This window comes from Sus scrofa, chromosome 4 (genome assembly GCF_054392235.1).
Source record: "Sus scrofa isolate SSC_HxYL_T2T_F1_AM1 chromosome 4, Sscrofa_HxYL_maternal_Yorkshire_Landrace_v2.0, whole genome shotgun sequence".
NCBI lineage: Eukaryota > Metazoa > Chordata > Mammalia > Artiodactyla > Suidae > Sus > Sus scrofa.
In genome coordinates this window covers 74,873,520-74,895,263 of record NC_139386.1, presented here as the reverse complement: position 1 = coordinate 74,895,263, position 21,744 = coordinate 74,873,520, and the positions used below count along the sequence as shown (strand labels likewise).

Sequence of the window (21,744 nt, the reverse complement as noted above, 5' to 3'; positions counted from 1 at the left end):
TGTTCTCTGTTTCTGTTTTATTTTATTTCTTAGTGATAACACAGAATACTTTTCTTTCTCTGTCTGACTTATTAAGCATAATATTCTCTAGGTCCATTGTTAATAAGGGCTAAAAAGTAAAAACCAATCAACTTTTGGTTTAATAGATTTCCTGTTTTCAGTTTTATTGATTTCTGCTCTACCTAGTAGTTTTTCCTTCTTGTTTTGGGTTGAATTTTTTTTTTTTTTTTTTTTTTGTTTCCTGAGGTGAAAACTTAAGTGACTGATATATAGAATGATATTGCATATATTACATACATGTATATATATAGTGAAATAATTGACACCAAAAGTGTAGTTACACCCATCATTTTGCTTACATACAAAAAAATAAAGAAAAAGAAAAAAAATATCTTTTCTTGAGAATTCTTAGGATCTACTGGCTCAACTTTCTAATATACCATACATCTTTGTTAACTATGGTTATCATGTTGTAAATTATATCTCTAGATCTTATTTCATCTTGTAACTAGAAGTTTGTGCCTTTGACCACCTTCATCCAATTCCCCCTCTCCTCACTCTGATCTCTTCTTTTCTAATGTATGTGTTCAGTGCTATAAATTTCCCTTTAAGCACTGCTTTCACTGCATCCCACTAATTTTGTTAAGTTATGTTTTTGTTTTAATTTAGTTGAAAATATTTTAAGATTTTTCTTGATAGTTCTTTTATGACCCATACATTATTTGGAAGTGTGTTTTTAATCTCCACGTATTTTGGGATTTTCTCATTATCTTTCCCTTATTGATTTCTAGTTTAATTCCATTGTGGTCTAAGAGTAGACATTATGTGATTTTTATTCTTTTAAATTTGTTAATGTATGTTTTATGATTCAGAATGTGGTCTCTCTTGGTGATTGTTTCATGGTAGCTTGGGAAGAATGTGTATTCTGCTGTTTTTGGATGACGTAGTCAATAGATGTTAATTATATCCTGTTGATTGATGGTGCTGTTGAGTTCAACTAAGTCCATATTGATTTTTTTGCCTGCTGAATCCTTCCATCTGTGATAGAAGGGTGTTGAAATCTCCAACTATGATAGCGGATTCATTTATTTTCCTTGCAATTCTATCAATTTTTTGGCCTCACGTAGTTAGATGTTCTGCTATTAGGTGCATGCACATTAAAGATTGTTATGTCTTTTCTGAGAATTGACCCCTTTATCATTATGTGATGCCCTTCTTTGTCCCTTGTAACTTTCCTTGCTTTGAAGACCGCTTTGTCAGAAATTAATATAGCTACTCTTGCTTCCTTTTGATTAGTGCTAGCATGGTATGTATTTCTCCATTCATTTATTTTTAATCTATATGTGTCCTAAATATAAAGCGGGTTTCTTGTAGATGACATGTAGTTGGGTCGTGGGTCATGTTTTTTGATCTACTTTCACAGTCTCTGTCTTTGGCGCCTTTAGACCATCAGTGTTCAAAGTGATTATTGATATACTTGGATTTATATCTGTCATATTGGTTACTTTTTTCTAGTTGTTGCTCTTGTTCTTTGTTCTTTTTTTTTTTTGTCTCTCATTCTTTCTGCCTTTGGTTTTAATCAAGCATTTATATGATCCCATTTTCTCTCCTTTCATTGCATATCAGTTATACTTCATTTTTTTTTCACATTTTTGTTCTTACCCTAGAGTGCACAGCATATATTTACAACTATCCAAGTTTGCTGTTAAAGAACACTATGCCACTTCACTGGTAGAGTACCTTATAACAACAAAATAACTGATTCCTTCTCCCTTATCCATTGTATCACTATGGTCATTCATTTCACTTACATATAAGCATTCACTATATATACATACATATATATATATATATGTATATATATATATGTGTATATATATATATATATATAAAATTAAATACATTGCTGCTATTATTATTTTGAAAAAACATTATCTATTAGATCATTTAAGAATTAGGTATAAGAAATATTAAAGTTTTTATCTTTATTTTTTCCTTCTTTAGTGCTCTTCTTTTCTTTATATAGATCTGAATTTCTTACCTATATTATTTCCTTTCCTTCTAAAGAACTTCCTTTAATGTTTCTTGCAAGGCAGGTACTGGCAATAGATTTCCTCATTTTATTATTTGAGGAAATGTTTCACTTTTGAAGGATAATTTTTCAGAGTACAGAAATCTAGGTTGTTTTTTTTCTCTCAAGTTATTTCACTCCACTCCCTTCTTGCTTATATGTTTTATGAGGAGAAGTTGAATATAATTATTTTCTTGCATATTTTTTCCTTTGGCTCCTTTCAATTTTTTTCTTTATCTCTGATTTCCTGTAATTTAAAAATTATATGCCAAGGTATAGGTTGTTTTTGTTTGTTTGTTTTTGCATTTATCCTGTTTGGTGTTTGCTGAGCTTCCTGGGTCTATGTTTGGTGTCTGACTGGTTTGGGAAATTTAGGAAAATTCAGTCATTATTGTTCTAAATGTTTCTTCTGTTTCCTTATGTAGTTGTCCCTATGGTCCTTGGATAGTCTTTTATTTATTTATTTATTTATTTATTTATTTTTTAGGTATTTTCTCTTTTATTTTCAGTTTTGGAGGTTTTGTTTGAGATATCCTCAGACTCTGAGATTCTTTGCTCAGCTGTGTCCAGTCTACAGATAAGCTCATCTAAAGTATTTCTCATTTTTATTTCTTTTTCTTTCTTAGGATTTCCATTTCTCTGTTTTCATTGCTTGTCTGTTCTTACATGTTGTCTACTAGAGTTCTTAGAAGATTAATCATAGTTACTTTGAATTCCTGAGCTCACAATTCCAATGTCCTTGTCAGGTCTGGTTCTGCTGCTTACCCTTTCTCTTCAATTTTGTTTTTTTGCTTTTTAGTATGCCTTGTAATTTTTTCTTAATAGCCAGATATGATTTCTGGATAAAAGGAACTGCTGTCCTTTGGTAATGTGATGATTATGTGGGATTGCAGGGGAATAATTCTATAGTCCTATGATTAAATCTCAGTCTTTAAGTGAACCTATGCCTCTAGACTGTGAATTTAATTTCTCAATTTTTTTTTCTCCTTAGGTGGGACAGGATGGCTAGGATGAATGGAAGTTGATTATTTTCCTCCCCTAAATTCATTAGGGCCTGGTAATACCTCTGCAGATTAGGCTCTGGTGAAGTACTTTCTCCTGAAGGCAGACTTTGTTAGGAACAGAGTGCTGTGGTTTATTTCTAGTTGCTTTTTTTTCTCCTTCCCCCGATGGAAGCAGAAGGATGTTTTTCTTCAGTATTTACCCTGAGAAGTTGGTCGAGCGCCCAGGAGTAAAACTCACAAGTGGGTGAGGGGGAGGATCCCTCTGTGATAGGTCTTCCTGGGGTTTAACTCTCAGGCTTGTCCATACTAAACTTCCAACAATCTTTATTTATTTATTTTTGTCTTTTTGTCCTTTTAGGGCTGTACCCATGGCATATGGAAGTTTCCAGGCTAGGGGTCTAATCAGAGCTGTTGCTGCCGGCCTCCACCAGAGCCACAGGAATGCCAGATCCAAGCCGCCTCTGTGACCTACACCACAGCTCAGGGCAACGCCGGATCCTTAAACCACTGAGTGAAGCCAGGGATCGAACCCACAACCTCATGGTTCCTAGTCAGATTTGTTTCCACTGTGCCACGACAGGAACTCCCCCAACAATCTTTAAATTATAGTTTAGGTTTTTCTATCCTAGCACTGGTTCCTTTGGCTGTTCCAGTAAGTCGTGACTTCCCTATATTCACCTGTCTGTCTCTCCAGTTTTGGAGATTTGTCCTGTGGCCTCACCTCTCTTGCAGATCCATGAAGAATTGTGGATTTTTCAGTCTGTTCAGCTTTTTACTTGCTGTTAAGATGGAGTGGTGATTTCCAAGTTCCTTGCGTATAGAACCCAAATCAGAAGTTCAATTATTTTTAAAGTTCTATCTTCTCTTTCACATTTATTAGCTAGATTTCCTTTGTTGTAATAGGTAGTTCCAATAAGGTTCAAGATTTAGTTTGTTTTATTTTAGCCTTCTCTTAATTAAGTATCATTATACATTCTCATTTTCTTTCTTTTAACTCACAAGTTTTCTGTTCAGCTGATTTTAATAAGTTTTGAGTTTGCTCTCTTTGGTGCTCATGTGTCTTTCTTCCTCCGTTTGATTCCTGTTGTAATGGTTGTAACCCCATTAGAATGTGTCAGTGTCCTTGAGCTCTGGAACAAGCTGTCTCAGGCAAATCTACACTTAATTCTTCAGACTTATAATCAACCACTTCTCCTAAGAACCTTGGTATTTATGGAGCACACTCTACATAGTAGGAACACTCATTGCTGTGGGGTGGTCATTGCCTTCAGGACTTTTAAATGGACAGAACTTCAGAATACATACTTTTTAAAGAAAAAGTTCATGATTCAATACATTTTCCAATTCAGATTTAATATCACACATTTTTGCTCTCGTTTTATTTTTGAACCGAATTTTCATACATGAAAATTCTTAATTCCTAACACAGCGACATGATTATATATTTGTTACATCCCATTATAGAAAAATGGATCACATTATTAATTATATAACTCAAGGTCTTTGAGTTCTTACTTGATTTGTTGATTTTTGAAAGAGGGACAATAAATCTTCAAATCCGATTGTAGATCTTTCTGTTACTCTTTTATGTAATTTTTTCTATTATATATTTCAAAATGTTCTGTGAGGTTCATAAGAGTTCAAAACTGTTATTTCTCTATAATGGATTATTCAGTTTGGCAATATGAAATATTTATCTTTGTCCTGTTTGATTCTTGTCACCTCGAATTTAATATGTCAGGTAATAATATTGTTATACTTGCTTTATTTATAGAATACATGCTTATTTTTAAACTCTTGTTGCCATAGTTTGTGTTTTGTTCAAATAGCTTATTGTTAAAATTTATGTCTGTCTGTGTATGTGTATATGCATATGTGTTTGATCCACACAGGCATCATTGCATTTTTCTCCTTATTCAAATGTTATCAGTCTTTTAAATAGAGACCAGATTTATAGATTTATAAATCTATACTTTATAAATTAAATGTGAAATAAATACTTTAAAACATGTTAAATATAATATATAATTATATCAAATTATATAATATGTTAAACATTATATATAGTACATACATATAATTTGGGTTATTAGGGATTTAGAGTGGACAGAGAGTGAAGGAGTGTTCTTATAAAATAATAAATAAGGAGTTCCCTGGTGGTCTAGTGGTTAGGATTCAACACTTTGACCACTGTAGCACAGGTTCAGTCCCTGGTCTGAGAACTGAGATCCCACATCAAGCCACTGCATGCCATGAGATAAAGAAAAAAAAGTTTATTCAATAAAATTTAGAAAATGCAGGAGTTGCCGTTGTAGCTCAGTGGTTAACAAATCCGACTAGGAACCATGAGGTTGCAGGTTCGATCCCTGGCCTTGCTCACTGGGTTAAGGATCCAGCGTTGCTGTGAGCTGTGGTGTACGTTGCAGACGTGGCTTGGATCCTGTGTTGCTGTGGCTCTGGTGTAGGCCGGCAGCTGCAGCTCTGATTCGACTGCTAGCCTGGGAACCTCCATATGCTGTGGGAGCGGCCCAAGAAAATGGAAAAAAAGACAAAAACAAACAAACAAACAAGCAAAAATTTAGAAAATGCAGAAAAAGAGAAAAAAACATCACCAACTCTATTTTTCTCAATGACTAGACAACCACTGTTAATCATTCATTCATAACTGCCTGTTAAGAGTTTATTATGTGCCTTTGCATGTATTTCTTTCCAGCTAAGATTGTACAATTTAAGTAATAATTAATAATAATAGACTTCATTTTTTTAGTGCTTATTTTTTTTACCAGGAAATGTTTGCAGGTTATCTCAGTTAATCCTCCTAACAGCCTTAGGACATAGGTGATATGCTAACTCTAGAGACAGGGAAAGTGAGTTTCAGAAAAGTTAAGGGACTTGTCCAAGATGTCAGTATTAACATGGCCTTGGAAAATGGGGAGAAATTTTGCAGGCTGAACTTCCAGTAGAATGAAGTATTTTGGACTAATTTTCTGCTACTGTTGTGGGAAATCAATAGGTATTGCAGAATTTTGAAAAGTGGCCTTAATTGAGGAAGACTCTGTTTGGGTGTCTGCAATAGAAGGAAACTCAATTATAGCAGCTTAAGACAACATAATTAACGTTTTCGTGTAACGGTTAAGCCCACACCCAGGGTAGTACAGCACAATCTAGTATTGTTCCAGCCTCTTTCCTTCCCCATACCTTCCTTACTGTGTGGTTTTACTCTCATGTTTGTCACTACATGGTCACAGAATGGTTACTGCAGCTCAACCCTCATGTCTGTGTGTCAGGCAGTCACTGCAGTGGGGGAAAAATGGGTGGCACTACCAAAAATGGAAAATATTTCCAGAAATACACAGATGCTTTCTTCTTATATTTCAGTGGTCAGAAATGTGTTCCAAGGTCACTGTTACCTGTGACTGAGGCTAGAATATGGAGGGTTTATTTTTCTGGGTACACTGCCACCATAAACAAAATCTGGATTTTCTCTTGAAAAGAGAAAAGGAGAATGGATAATGGATAGACAACTAGCAAGCTCCTATGTTTATCAAGTAGTTACTTGAAAATAAATTTCATAATATACTCTTAGTGTAATCTTCTGAGGCAGAGCAGGATTTCTGCTCTGGGGGAAGAAGGTGTGTGGGAAAAGACATCACAGTGCTATAGCATGTGGAACCAGACCCACTGCTGCTGAAATTTTAAGAGAAACAAAGTTCATCCCGTTAGTGAGGAGTTTCCCAGCTGCATGGTTTGCCCAGAGGATCAGATGCTTTCTGAGCTCAGCACTGATCCTCCTGCATTTTATAGCTCTGCATGTCATTATTATGCTTTATTATATTATTTGCAACTGTCTTGGAGATGAGTTCAAAAAACCTCTGGTCCTGCAAACTCCCCCAGCTCTGCCCATGCTAAGTCAGGTGGTTTTGCATCTCATCAGCAAGTCACTAGGGAAGAGGAGCACTGAAGGAAATCCAGGGCCAGGAGAACACAGTTACGGATCTTTGGTGCGTTTACAATCAGTGTGTACCTTGTTCATCCCGAAGCCTCTGATCTGGAAATTTCTAGCCTCCTGCCGGTGAGCACTGCTAGATTCCACCAGCTGCTAATCCCCACTCTGGTTCTGGTGGATACGTTAAAGCAATGTGTCTCAGACTTCTCCCACCAGTGTACCCCGCTACAGGGAATGAAAACCTGGGAAAGGGTGTCTGTATGAGGTGAGGGGAGGTAGGGCGACAGCAGTATGTGTGTGTAAAACACACCATTTGGTGTCACTCACTTTTATTCTGGAAAATGTCCCACAGTTCACCTAGTGGGGAGGGGAGTCTTCCCTTCTCAGTGTATAGACTTCAGTTGAAGTTCCAGGGTGGGTGTGAGATTTGGCTAATTCTGTAGCTGACCATCGTGATGCATTCAGTGCCTCAACTGGAGTCAGTGAGATTCTAGTGTCTTTCTTCCCAAGATTTCTAGGAGAGAGACTCTTGCCTTTTTTTCCTCCCTGAGATTTGAGACTGAGAAGATATAAAATCCGAAGCTTTGGCACTCGTCTTCTGGTTATAAGAATAAAGTCAATATGGAGGAGAAAATGTACTGAGATGGGAGGAAGGAAAACAATCTTTAGGAAACATCTTTTGAGCCTCTGGACAAGCTATGCCCAAAGCCAGTCCTGTTCCTGGACTTTTCATTTATATAAGCAAATATGTTCCTTTTGTGTTTAAGCCACCTGGGGGCTTTGTGCCATTTGAAATAAACACGTAAAAAATCCTTCCTCGATTTATCAGCACAAACCCCATATCCTTGAAATTATTTGAAATTTTTGGTTTTGGCCTCACAATTCACACACACTTAGCATTCTCATCAACAATATAAATATATATATTTAAATATAAAACATGCTTAAATTTTCATTTAAATTACTTCACTTGCTGCCTCAAAATTTTCAAGTAAAATTTATTTTCCAGGAGGAGATGTCATATTTATTATATAGTTTCTCATTCCCTTGACACAATTTTGCATGTACCAGGTGGTCCATCTCCTGCAAATTTAGAAACACAAGCTTGAGGGGCTGTGCATACAAGTATAATGGGGAACTTCTGAATAGAAAAAGTTTTCAGGACTCAAAGGCGTGGAATTGTAACGGTAGGATAATAGGCTTTGGCACAAGAAGACCCATTTGGGACTTTACAAATAGGCAGCACTCACTCCAACCACAGATAAAGCTTTTATGTAGAGGAATACATAAATATAAAAATTCCATAAGGTAGTAACTAGTAAGGTTTGCAATCTGAATTTCAACAACTTTATTGAAATAGCTCTGTGTAAGCAGAGCTATCCCACGTTATAAAGTGTGACATATGACATCGAAGGAAACCGAGCATAATACCAACGCTTCTGGGAACTGTGTTTTCTTTTTTAAAACAAATTCCCAGGTTATTATGTCCCTACACACAATGTATTTTAGATTATGGACTAATGAGACCAGTTTTTTCATCAAGTTAGCTTAAACCCCTATTTTTCAAAGGGTTCAGATTTGAGGTAGGTGAAAGAATGGTCCAGATGCTTGAGTCATGCTCTGTGAAGGCCCTGCTTTCCTGTCCAGAGCCCGGTGTGCATCCACTGAGGGGAGAGATGATCAAGAGGTCAACTCTTTCATCAGACTTCTTTCTAGTGAATTTCTTAAGCAGATGCTTGCCTGTCATTTACCAGAGTGAGAGATAGTTGATTCAAAGTCATTATTTCATCCTCTGCACGATTCCAGAAATCCTGAAGGAATGAGAAAAATGCAACCCAGTATCCAGATACTTCACCTGTTAGCTAAGAGGTTAGTAACTGAAAGTATCAAGATTTTCTGTCTTTGTTCATTGAATCATCAGGCTGCATTGAACGTCAGATGATGTGTAATCTCTGCTCTGGCCGCTGGTCCAAACAGCTTCCCTGAAGTGTATCAACATTGCCACTCCTTTCTCTGTACTTTATTTTCATGAGCTTTCTTCACATAGGAGGCTCTAGGATGCTATGCACCAGACATGTTGTACAGTAAATAATTTAATACCCCACCTCCAACTCTTCTGCAGTGGCAAAATTTTAGCAAAAAAGAACACCGCTCTTCACCTTCAGTTCTCATTCATCTGAACTAAAGGGTTCTGGCTCCAGCATTTACTGTTCTATTTTGAACTGTGTTATTATATTTGAGCATACAGTGATTTTTTTTTTTCCCCTTGACTGAGCCCTACTTGGGTGCTTTTTTTTTTCCAAGAAGACTAAAGGAAATTACAAGGATAAATGGGAAAAAGAATTTTCTTTTTGATATTAGGAAATATTTGAAGGAATTGTTTCTACCCCTGGACCCTTTTGGAGTTACTTTATCCCTGCAAAAGAGAAAGTCTTGTTGGCTGTTATTGCTAATAGTAAGCTGTCTGTATAGCTAGGAAAATAGCTACAATACCTTAATATTTTCAGTAATACATGTAATTGAAGACACTGAGAACTATGTAGAATGTTTTATTAATGTTTAAATCACAAGAGGATTTTTTTTCCACTGCGTGCAGTAAGAGCAACCAAACAGAAGTATTCAAGAACTCTGCATTCCCATCTCTTGTTTTCTTAATTTGCCCTAATATAGTGATGGTGACTTTGATCCTTGGTAGATGGTAACTATTTGGTTGCTCATCAATATTGGTATCCACTAAAATACTCCACAGAAATTATTAAATGTGCTTTTCAACAATCTTATACACTAAAAATGGATTTTTGTGTATCCTTAAAGAACATACTAGTTCTTTAAGGATACACAAATAAAAAGGAGTAGGTATTATGTATTAACAAATGTTGTAGAGTAGCAAATATCACTTATGGACTCTAGTGATAAAAGGACATCGGTTTAAAGAAAACAGCAGTGCTTAATTGCAGTCTACAAAATTCAGTTTGATTATATGTATCTCCCTCCTTAAATCTTCCATCGAGAAGGAGTGAATAGGTTCAGAATCCCAAGCAGAGAAAAGAAAATTTATGTTTATTAAATGTCTACCATGTTTTGGGTACTTTGCACTTGCATTTATGTGCATTAATCCAAATAATTCTAGGGATTCAGGAACCACAAAACAAAAGGGGGAAAAGAAGTAATAATATATGAAAGACTTGAGAGCTATTTTGAAAAAAAGGTGATAGCTCTGAGCCGTGACAAACGTGATGCTTGAAACTCTGCAAGCCCTGGTTCCTCAGTCAGACCTGCCCCAGCCAATCGGGATGAAGGCAGCCTGGTTATGGAAAAAGAACATAAGAGCTAAACTTTCAGACACCTGTTCCTCTTTTGAAAATATGTTATATTCCCTGTTGCTATCTTTACTTCTTAAATATAATCCTCTTCTGTTTTTGGTAAATACACATTTTAATTGGTCATTTGGTTATAGATCAAACAGTTCAAACAGTTCAGTATGAACTCTGTTCATACACCTAAGAAGAGACATTTTTTATGTGTCTCATGTTAATACTGTACTGTCCTATGATACCACATGATGGAAGGTCAAGATTTAACTCACATAAACTGTTTACATAGTAAATGAGATTGGCAGGTAATTCGCATTTCTCATACTGACATTAAGGTTACACTAACCTCATTAATGGATTGGGAAATCTTTTGCCTTTTTTCTCTTTTGTGAGAGTGAACATAATATAAAAGATATGCACCTTTAAACTTTGTTGGAATTAATCCACAAAAACATCTATTTCAACTTCTTTAATAGTTATAGGACTTTTCAGGCTTTCTCATTCTTCCTAAATCAGTTGTACTTATATATATGTTCATTTCACAAAAAGTTTCAAATTTACTGGCAAAAATTCCCCCAGAATTTTCTCTCATACATTAATATCTTTGTAATTTATCTGTACTGTTCCATTGGTTTATTATTATTTTTTCCCCTTGAGCAACATAGCTAAAGAGTTTTGTACTTTATTAGTCTTTTAAAAAAATTGTCTTAGTTGATCTTCTGTATTGAATCTTTATTTATATTCACTGATTAATACTTTCATCTTTCCTTCTTTTTATCTTCTATTATACTTTAAAACTTTTAAAATTGGAAACATTAGTTTTCAGCCTTTCTCTCTTCTGTTATAAGAATTTTAAAACTACATTTTCCTATAGATATTATTTTTACTAGCTGGCACAACTTTTGATATGCTTATTAGCATATCAAGTTTATAATTTAATTATAAGTTCATTCATATTATTTCTTCTTGGACCATTGGCTATTTAATAGTGTTTTATGAAAAACTCCAAATGTGTGGTACTTTGAAATTTCTTTTTGTTATTGATTTTTTAGAATTGTGATCAGATATGTAATTGTAGTGTTAGAAATTCTTTGAATTTTTTGAATGTTGCTTTATTGTCCCAGTGATAATCTGTGTTTGTAAATATGTCAGGTTTTCTTGAGAAAATATGAATTCTTTAGTTGAGTATAGTTAGATCAAGCTGGTTAATTGTGTTGGCATTCCCCACTACTCAAGACGAATCAGGTGATTTGACACCCCAGGCTAAGGAAAATGGAAGTCGAAGGAGGAATAAGGGGGCTCCCAGGAAAAGACCAGAGTTGAAAGTTTATTTTAAAGAATAAAACAGAGTTTCTAGTAATTTTTTTTAAAAGGAAAATAGGCTTCAGAGTGACCACAAATATTTATAGTACAAATATAAGCTATAAGACATAGACTATCATAGAATAATGATAGCTTCCTATTACACCTCATATTCCATTGAATTTAGGAATTTCTATAGATTATTTCATCTAATCCTCTTAACAAATAAGTGAGGCTGAAATTGTGATGGCTCTTTTACAGTTGCTACTTATTTAGTATGAACTTAACAACTTGTTCAACACAACCTGGCTGGTCGGTGACAAAGAATTAGAATGACCTCTGGTCCAACCCCAGAACCTTTCCCAAAACCCTTGCCCTCTTCATGACAGAAGTACTAGTGAGACTTTGTGGATGACACAGAAGAAGAGTGAGATGTTCCTGCTCCTAAGGAACTGTCATTTGATTCAGGACACGTGTCTCATGTCCTAAAATAATTAGAAAATGGGACTGGTTAGTGAAATAATAAAGTTCTAACAAAATTCATGTGTCAAAGTAAGTATATGGTACAATGCACATGGTATGATCGGGCTCGCAGAGAGGAAAGGTCATCATGACTTGCAGTTTTTGGAAAGAGCTTCAAGAAAGAAGTGGGATTGCAACAGACTCAGATTGGGCTCAGATAAATAGAGAGAATACATTCAGCTGGACTGTCCCACTCAAGAAGCATTGGTTTATATATTCTATAAAGATTGAAAACATGGTAGGATTTGCCTAAGTAGAAAAAAAGGGAGAAGTCCTTTTTAAAAAAATTTTTAGGGCCACACCCAAGGCATATGGATGTTCCCAGGCTATGGGGCAAATTAGAGCTACAGCTGCCAGCCTACACCACAGCCACAGCAACACAGGATCCAAGCTGCGTCAGTGATCTATACCACAGTTCACGGCAACACCAGATCCTTAATCCACTGAGCAGGGTCAGGGATCAAATCCCATCCTCATGGATGCTAATTGGGTTCATTACCACTGAACCACAAGAGGAACTCCAAGAAGGCCTTCTTGACCAAAGGTGTGAAGAATAGGAAAATATAGGTTATCTGAGGAAGGGAAAGGAGAGTGGAAAAGCACCAAGAGCTGTCCAGTTGAATGGGTCAGGTGGTGTAAAGGCCTTGGTTTGAACTTGGTTTGAGGAAAAATGGGAAACCACTGTTATTTCCTTTTCTTCCTGGGAGAATGATCCAGAAAATCATCTCCCTCACTTGGAAATTCTGGTGGACTGGAAACTATATCATAGCAAAGAACACTTTCTGCAATCTCACCCTCTCTAATTTACTTCATCATTTCCTAACCTCCAGACTGGAAGATTTTGCTTGAATCTCTTTTATTGGCATTTAAGTCCATTTCCTTTCTTGTCTTCCCTCTGTGAAAGTTGTATAATGTTTTTCTATTTATTTATTGTCTGGCCACACTTGCTGCATGCAGAAGTTCCTGGGCCAGAGGTTAAACCTGTGCCACAGTGGTGATAATGCCAAATCCTTAACCTCTAAGCCACCAGGCAACTCCTGCAATGTTTTTCAATACAGTCATAGTTTGATTTTTAATTTCTGAATGCTATTATTGGAAACTGTTGTTTTATTTATCACAGTCCTAGAAATCTGAACACCTTGTCACCTGACCTCATTTTTCCTTTGTGAGGGAGGGTTGACCAACACACATACCACTATCAATTTAATGAAAAAAAAATCTGTCAAACTGATTTGGCTTCCTGTGGATTGATTCAGTTGACTGAATTTTGTACATTTCAGAAAACCAGTTATTTTTATGACATGCAAATGCAGCCTAAATTTTGGTCTCAGAATTGCTGAGTTCAGGAAAGACTTCTGAAAGCTAGTCAAGCATTTGCTTTTAGCTGTTGAACTTGTGGAGATCTGTTCCAGATAAAGTTAAGTGACATTGTGCTGAGAGTAATCGTAACACACATTAAAAGGGAAAAGTAATAGAGAAATTAATAGGGAAAAATAATATGATAATTCTTGTGTTAATCAGAGTGAATTCGGGGCTTGTGATGAGCCAGCTTGAAACAAGCTATTCCAAAGTGAACTATGACATAATGCATTTCTCCAGTTCCTGACTTCTTAACATCAAGGTACCCCAAGAACACTATTTCTATAAGGATTGGTTTGCAGTCAGTCACAATATTTGCATGCTAGGAATTGATAAGTACATGAGTGTGTCAGTTATTTCTCACCCAACAGAGGTACTGGAGCATTTCTCTCTCCAGAAACAAAAATTAATATCAGTGTCTGCTTAAGACCTGATACAGCACTTTTGTATATGCTGCTTTCCAATTTGAGAGTTTATGTTTTTGTTGCTGTTTTCTTCCCACTGACAATGAGGCAAACTATCCAGGTTCTGCAACAGATGTCATCTGCAGGGGCTAGGCTGAAATAAAACAACCTTGGAAAGCCTTCCCACAGAGCCGCAATAGCGAAGGGTAGTCACTAATATTTTTTTTCTTTAAATGCCAATATTGAACTTTCCTTGACACTGAACCTTGTATTACTTGGTATTGTCAGCTGTTTATCCAGAATCTGACACACTTTAACCTACATAGTTCTGGTGATAATTGCTGAATTTCCAAATTAATAGGAAAACTGGCACAATACTAGATAATATCAGAGTTTGTTATTTGCAAAGTGCCAATTTTCTGTAATTAGGGAAAATTGCTAATTATCACTGGAACTATTCATTAATATTTGAAGGAAGAAAGATAAAAATTAATAGAAATGCTTTTTTTTTTAGTGGATAAAATTTTTTAAAGCTATCTGCTGTCATCCCTTTGATGAATCCAGCTCTTTGTATCTTATCAAACAACTGGGCAGTTGTGAGGAAAGTGGAGGTGGTATTATTTCCCTATATTTTGTGACGGAATGTTTAAAATGAAAGACATATATGTGACTTACCTAGAACTTCTGGTGCTCAAATGCAAAGTGGGAAAGTCCCTACGTAATCACGGAAAACCAGCATCTTTTTATATAAGGTCAGAGTGGCCCTGGTTATTTAAATAAAGGCCACAGTCCTCCACATTTGTTTAGTGCTATGAAAAGAGGCACCTATTTGCAAACTTTGCCTACAGCAATTCTAATTCTCACTGTTATATCACATAATTTTAGGACTACGATAAGCAGTGAATGATAGCATTGAAAATGAGCTATCAAAGTTTATGGAATGTTTACCACATACTGCCTTTTAAGTCTTATTTCTAGGCATGTTCTTTGACTCAAAATAGAAATGAGTACAAATGTAAGTAATGTTTGAAAGCTCTTAAATATAATAGGTTTTTTTTCTTCTCAAGAAGAGTTTAAAATATGTGCTCATTAACATCAAGAAATAATCAGAAAAAAAGATAAACTTTTTTTAAGTCAATGAGTGTTTTAAAAAATAGCCATTATATGATAGTGAATTATTCATTTATTCAACAAATATTTTCTGAGCCTCTGGCCTGAGAAAGAAATTCGAGCAAGAGGGAACTACTGGGTTTTAGATTAGATGGAGAAAAAGGAAGATAAAAAAAAGTTGGTAAAAGAAAGCTAGTGATCCAGGGTCAGCCTGAAACTGAGATGTGCTTGTCTGCAGGAGATAGACCAAGAATACGGAGTGATTAAAGCAATGCCAATGAATTTAGGGTCAGGAAGAAGGTGAACTCAGAATCGGGGAACCAGTGAGGATGATAAGCTGAGAAATTGGAAAAAATGTTCTTGGCTCAATTGAGCCATGGACATCATTCAGTTCAGTTCAGAACAGTATTGATCGAGTTCCTACTAGGCGTGGAATATAGTCCATTTTGAAAACTTAGGGAAGAAAAATTGGTGGCAACACATGACCTTTTACCTGTGATGTCAAATATTCTCTCTCCTTTGTATTAGATAGTGGTGTGGATGATTAAAAGTCATTGCTAGTGGACATCAGACATCATTTTGCAGCTTAACGTCATCCAGAGCATGGATGGTGTTGTGTACTGGAAAGGGCATTTCCTCTAGGGAAGGTAAGATTTCCTTTAGGTAAGGAGCATATTGGACCACTGAAGGAACAGGGGCTTACAGTTATTCTGTGTTATTTCAGCCTGGGAGCAGCAATCTAGAGAAGTAGCCTCAGTTCCTTTCTTATCTCACAGCTTTTCCCACACTGTTAGCCTAGCTTTGCCCTACCAGGATCAAGTTCTAGGTTAACAGTATCTTTCCTAATACCTAGCCCTCAGAAATGTGTGTGATTTCCAGGTGTGTCCTGATCAGGAAGAGGCCAGGGAAAGCTGCTTACATGATTTCACCTCATTCCATACCTTTCAAGATTTATGAAAATGTCTGAGTTGAAAAACTCCAGCAGGCCACCATACTGATCCAGAGTTCCTAGTTGTAAGCAACAGAAACTTACTGGGACTGATGTAGAGAGGAAGGAAATGTACTAAAAAGATACTGGGTAGCTTACAAATCTCCACCAGGCTTAGAGAGTGAGCCTCAGAATTTATGCAGCCAGGTATGGAGCCCAAGGTCACGTTTCAGTGTGGCTTCTGGTGGCAAGACCACTGCCACTGGGCCCTGGACCCCAGAGCATTACTTCCTACCCCACAGAACTTGGAGCCTGGACCTGCCCCTAGAATGATAGCAGCTGCTGCCCAGATGCTGCAGAGCAGCTACCCACCCCGTCCCATTTGAGCTCTTGGTAATGAGACTTGTGTCCCTACAATTGCTGCAAAAATGGCACACTGTGCCAAATAAGGGGAGAATTCTCTAAATATTGGCCGAGACTTCAAAAGCTGAGCAGCCAACAAGACTAGCCAAATTACCGCCTGTGCCTCCTTGTGTCTGTATTTAATACTTTATCATCTTGAACTTATGCAAGGACCAAAATTCTCTGTACCTTTGTTACTTTTCTAAGATGTCTTGTGGTAGGTAGGGGATTAAATACTTTCATCTCTAAATAATATTTTTTCTTGCTAGTTTACATATAGACTGCATGCATTATTAAGAATACCGAGAATATTACTCTCCCCGCCCCCCCATTTTTTTTAGCCCTGCCCGCTGAGTGCTGAAGTTCCTGGGTCAGGGAAACTTGAGCCCTAGCTGTAACAATGCCAAATTCTTAACTGCTAGGCCACCAAGGAGCTCCTACCAAGATGTTACTTTTAAAAGTAAATAAGTGATAAATGACACAGTATTTCACATTAACTCTGTTTAGCCTCTGTGGGTAACCAGGGGTCTTTTTTCAAGTGCTCAGAAATCATTGGCATTAACGGAAGAGCAAGCAGAATTGCAATGATTTCGGCAGCCTTACATTGGGGAACTTTATTTATTTAGGGGATGAGAATTTGGAACCTCTTTCCCTTCGTCCCTGACCATGCATTATTAGATCCGCAGGACAAAATAGAATCACATGAAATATGGAATATACTTAGTCCTATAGCTTCAACATCATCACAGATTTGTAATGATGGGCCTAGATAATCCTCATTATACAAAATGTATGAGGGCTCACGGCACAGCAAGATGTCATTCTGAGATCCTGACGTGAGTTAACTTACGTAATTCACAACCGCCTTAGGAAAAAGGAAGGCTATTCTTATCCCACTTTGCATAGGACATTGAAGCAGAGAGAACAAGTTCCCCATCCAGGGTTCTACATCTTGTACGTGGCCAAAGCCAGACTGGAAACTAGGCAGTCTGACCCCAGCCCAGAGCCTGACCCACCATCCTAGCAGCCTGTTAGGAAATCAAACACAGTGATACTGGTCAGGTTTTGCTATGGCAGGTCAGAAATAGCTTGCCTGCTGTAAAGGTGCTTTTGCTCTGGTAGTTGGCACGTCTCAGCTAAAATGAGAAACTGTTTTACTGCCACTGGTACAGAGAAAGATGTCGACCTTTTTTTTCCCTCTCGGTCCAATCCCAAATGCAGGGAGCACTGTGACTATCCAGTGTGAAAAATATTCCAGGCATCTCAGCTGATAAATTCTAATGGAGCGCCGATGTCTTTTGTGACTTTGTTCAGATTCGTTTAGTGCACCAAGCATAAACTGCTTAAATCTTTCACATACAACCATTCTATTGCCTATTAATTAGAAGCGTCTTTTAATTGCATTGGTGCTTCAGAATTAAGTCAATATAGTTACAGGGAGAGAATCCCCTGAAGGAAAAATTGCTCTTTATAGGAAGCAAGCGATGTTAAAAACAACAGAAGCAGCAAACAATAAAACTCCCCATAACATCTTCAAAACACTCCCACAAAGATCTCCCTAAATCATTTGAGGATAAAACCCCATTTTCCTAGCTGCAGATTAAAATACACTTGATACTAGGCCTCCCTCTTCACCCCTGCTGTGTTTTGCTGCGGCTGAAATGTTCTGTCTTCAGCTCCTTTTTTAAAAAAAAAACCACCAAAAACCAAACTTAGTCTTTGTCCCCCTACATGAGGTAGCCAGTACCGTCCTTCTGTTTAGAGACTTTCCTCCGTCAAAACAGGAAAAGATCACATATCAGTCTTTGCCTTCTGATGGACTTGTTCTATTTTTTATTTCCCTGTTTAAACATTACCTCATGCAAGCATTTGCATTTTAGGTCATTTCAGCTCTCAGTGTCTAAAGGAATGTCAGCTATTGACAAAGGGTGGGGAAATTTGAGGCAAGGCAAGAAGGGCTGAAGTCATTCAAAGGTCCTGAAGGTGGACCTGATTTAACATTTTGGGGGTGATGCTGACTGAAGTGGGGCAGTGGAGATGTTCGTAACTTTTTTCCCTGACCTTCCAGAGAGACAAAGAGAGAGTCCTCGGAGATTGACAAAGACTCAGTCCTAAGTTGCTGGGGGTCTGGGGTTTTGCGTCCTCCTGTCCTCTTTCCCATCACAAGTTCACCTCCCCGCCCCCCCACCTCAGCTCTGGCCCTGATTCTCCCTCCCTTGCATCATAACTGCCCGGAAGTCTGTATGCTGTCATCACAAGTATTATTTGGTTAATGTTATGAAACTCCTGACAACTGCTTATTAGTGGACGTGTGACTCTATTCAGTGCTGCTTGGATCATGCTGCCTTGAAAAATAATCCTACAAACATCCTCCTACCCAATCTATGGCCTATATATCAGGCAGTATTAGCTCCTTGCTCTCTAGAGTTCTGAGTCAGGCTTTTTATAGTTCACATAACCTAGATTTGTGAGTCACTATGTACAATAAATAGCATTCCCCATGCTGGCGCAGGTCTTGGAATCAGTGTCAGGTGTCACGGCTCTTGATGCGGCTGCTTGCTGACGACAGATGTGCCATAGAATTCACATTCACCCCAGGCCTCAGTTTCCTCATCTTGAAAATGAGAGGGTTAGATAGGTGGGGAGCTTTCTTACATTTCTTTGGTGCTAGTGGCATGTTTACCGTTTACTCCAGATGAATACGTTTAAAGAACTTACATGTTCTCTTCCACCTATTAGCCTGTTTTGTTTCACTGTGTTTTGGGCGGGAGCTCACACTAAATCAGAAAAGAGGAGAGAGCAAAGGGTACTCAGCTGGGAGGAGATATTGGACCACATGCTCCATCCCATGGTTCTGAATAAAGAGAAAATGGACAGAGCAAAGGGGCAAAGAAAGAAGGCTCTATTCGCTCCCAACTGTGCTCCTATTCTCTGAAGCATGTTGATAAAGCCCTGGAGACATCATTAATTTCTCTTGCTACCCTCCTCAAGCCCCAGTGGTCAGCCTTGGAAAGATGCGGACTCTGCTACTTGGATGCTAGTGCCCGAGTTGGCCTGGAGGAAATCAAAAGTGAAGTTAACACCCAAGGAATAAGTGCACGCTGGCTGCTGTGGCAGAACGTGCCAGCAGAGGAAGGGTGACCACTAGGGCAGGGTGTGGTCCGGGGCTGGACGGAAGATATTGAACAGGCCTCGTTTCTCTGATTCTCTGATAGTCAGTGAAACACCGCATATATGCTAGAGCTACACTTTCTTGCTTTGCCTTGTTGAATCTGGTCTCCCAGCTTCTTCTTTTCTCCCGGTTTTAAGGACCGATTTGGTGTTTGCATTTTCTTTTCCATCTCTTCAACTCCCATTCAGCCTCATTCGTTTTAAGATTTCCCTTTCTTCTTCTTCTTTTTTTTCCCCTGGCTTTTAAGGCATCTGTCATATATCAACCCCTAGGGGCCCAAGTTGCACCTTCCTTAATTCATGAAATACTTAATTTTATCCTCTACTTTGGAGATGGGGCTAGGTTTCCTTTAAAAGGGGAGGGGGGGGGAATCCCTGGTACTGTCTGTTTATATCCCTAAGGCTCAAATAATTGAAAAGAGTATTGTTTGAGGAAATGTTGTTTCTAATGACAATACACAAGGAAGAAAATCTGATTTTCCCAAGTGAAATTCCTGACAAACTATAAATTCCGAAGAAAAGAAGCAGAACACTTCTCTCTGCGGTGACCAAGGTACCACGTCTGTAAGCTGACATCATAGGAAAGCCTTTGCACATAAATAGACTGTGTGTTAATAAAATAATCTTTATGATTCAGCCTTTTCCCCCTTTTCAGTATCAAGCTGTATCCCAGAGGAACAAAAATAAAAGAAGTTGGTATCTACAATATAACTATTAAGGAGGAATTTGCTCCACTGTTATTTGGATGTAATTGGTACTAAGCATCACAATACACTTGTAATTGGGTCTGTACTTGTTCACTTCAAGGGTTCCATGCTATTTCTACTTGAACCCATTTTTTTGATACCGTTCAGCTCAGCAGTGCCAGCTAACTCTTGTTATGTAGTTGAAAAACTGTGGCCATTAAAAATAGGATACGGTGTGATTTTGTTTTGCAGCACTGCGTGGAAAATCGGTTGCTGTTCATAACAGCTCTGTGGTTGGTTGATTTAAAGCAGGGGGGTGACTTGGAATTGACAAGCAGACAGTTTGTGAAAAGGGATATTGTATCTTTAAGGCTTTCTGACTGATTGTGTTTAACTGCGCCACGCAGCAGGCAGTAATTAGGCTGTAGCTTCACCGAGAGGCTTAAAGCACCAGCTCTGGTGCTCAGTTCTCCAGATTTTCCTTTTTTTTTTTTTTTTAAAGCGCAAACCCTTTTTGGATTTGAATCCATGATAATTTTTTTAAAGCGTGAGTACATGTGTAAGCGAGCAAATGAAAAGCTGACCCCAGAGGCTTCCTGTGCAGACTGTCTCTGGGGACCAACCTGTGTCGAGGGACTCTCTGGAGACCTGAGAAGCAGTGAGAACAGGGATTGGAGCACCTGATGCTGGGGAAGGTCAAGGTGCTCTTGAAATGAAAGGAAGGCAGCTCTTATAACGTGACACAGTTTCTTCTCGCCCAGTTCACGATGTTAATGAGACTAGTTGAAGCGTGCTATTAGGATTAATAGACAAAATGCCTATCAGTTGTTATTTAGGGGAGAGAGAAATTTTCCTTCACCTAGGCTATTAAGTAGAAAAGAGAGTATGTTATAGAAGCAAATCAATTCACCATTAGTTGAAGGAATACTTTCCCCCATTGCTCCGCCTGCCTTACACCTCACCCACCCCGCCCCACCAGTAAATACCCCTCTGCTATTTTGAAAAGCAGTGAACATTGTCAATTGTTATTATTTGGTAAAGTTTGAGTTTCAAGTTTTTTTTCAGGCATGTGTTATCACAGAGGAGCAGTCGACAGATTTCACATTGACCTTATAAAAAAATGAACGTTCATTTACTGGTTGACCATGGTAGCTGTCTTCATTATCAGTCAGGCCACAGAGGCTGAGTCCCAACTGTGTGCACGATGCTACATTAGGTGCCATGGGAGATAAAAACTGCCCTGGAAATGTAATTGTGATCTTGTCTGACACTATGTACAAACTTTTCTTTCTGTTCCTAATTATCTGGGTGAGTTATTCCATATAGAGTTGGGTGCCATTTAATTCCTTAAATTGCTATACATGTTGCTCTTTTTCCTTATTGAGTCAATTTCTTTTGTAAAACCTTTTTTGTGGATACCTTTAAGTATCTTTTCTTATCCATTCTGACGCTTTTGTAGATTACAAATGTGTACAGAGTTATAGATGTTTTCGGCTTTAAATAATAACTCCTCATACCTGTCGAT

At 37.8% G+C, this 21,744-nt stretch overlaps 1 long non-coding RNA gene across 5 annotated transcripts in view; it reads left to right on the top strand.

Annotated features, from left to right (window-relative positions):
• LOC146403865 (uncharacterized) overlaps positions 1 to 21,744 on the top strand; it is a 391,328-nt gene that overhangs the window by 117,964 nt on the left and 251,620 nt on the right. The gene's annotated exons all lie outside the window — the stretch shown is intronic.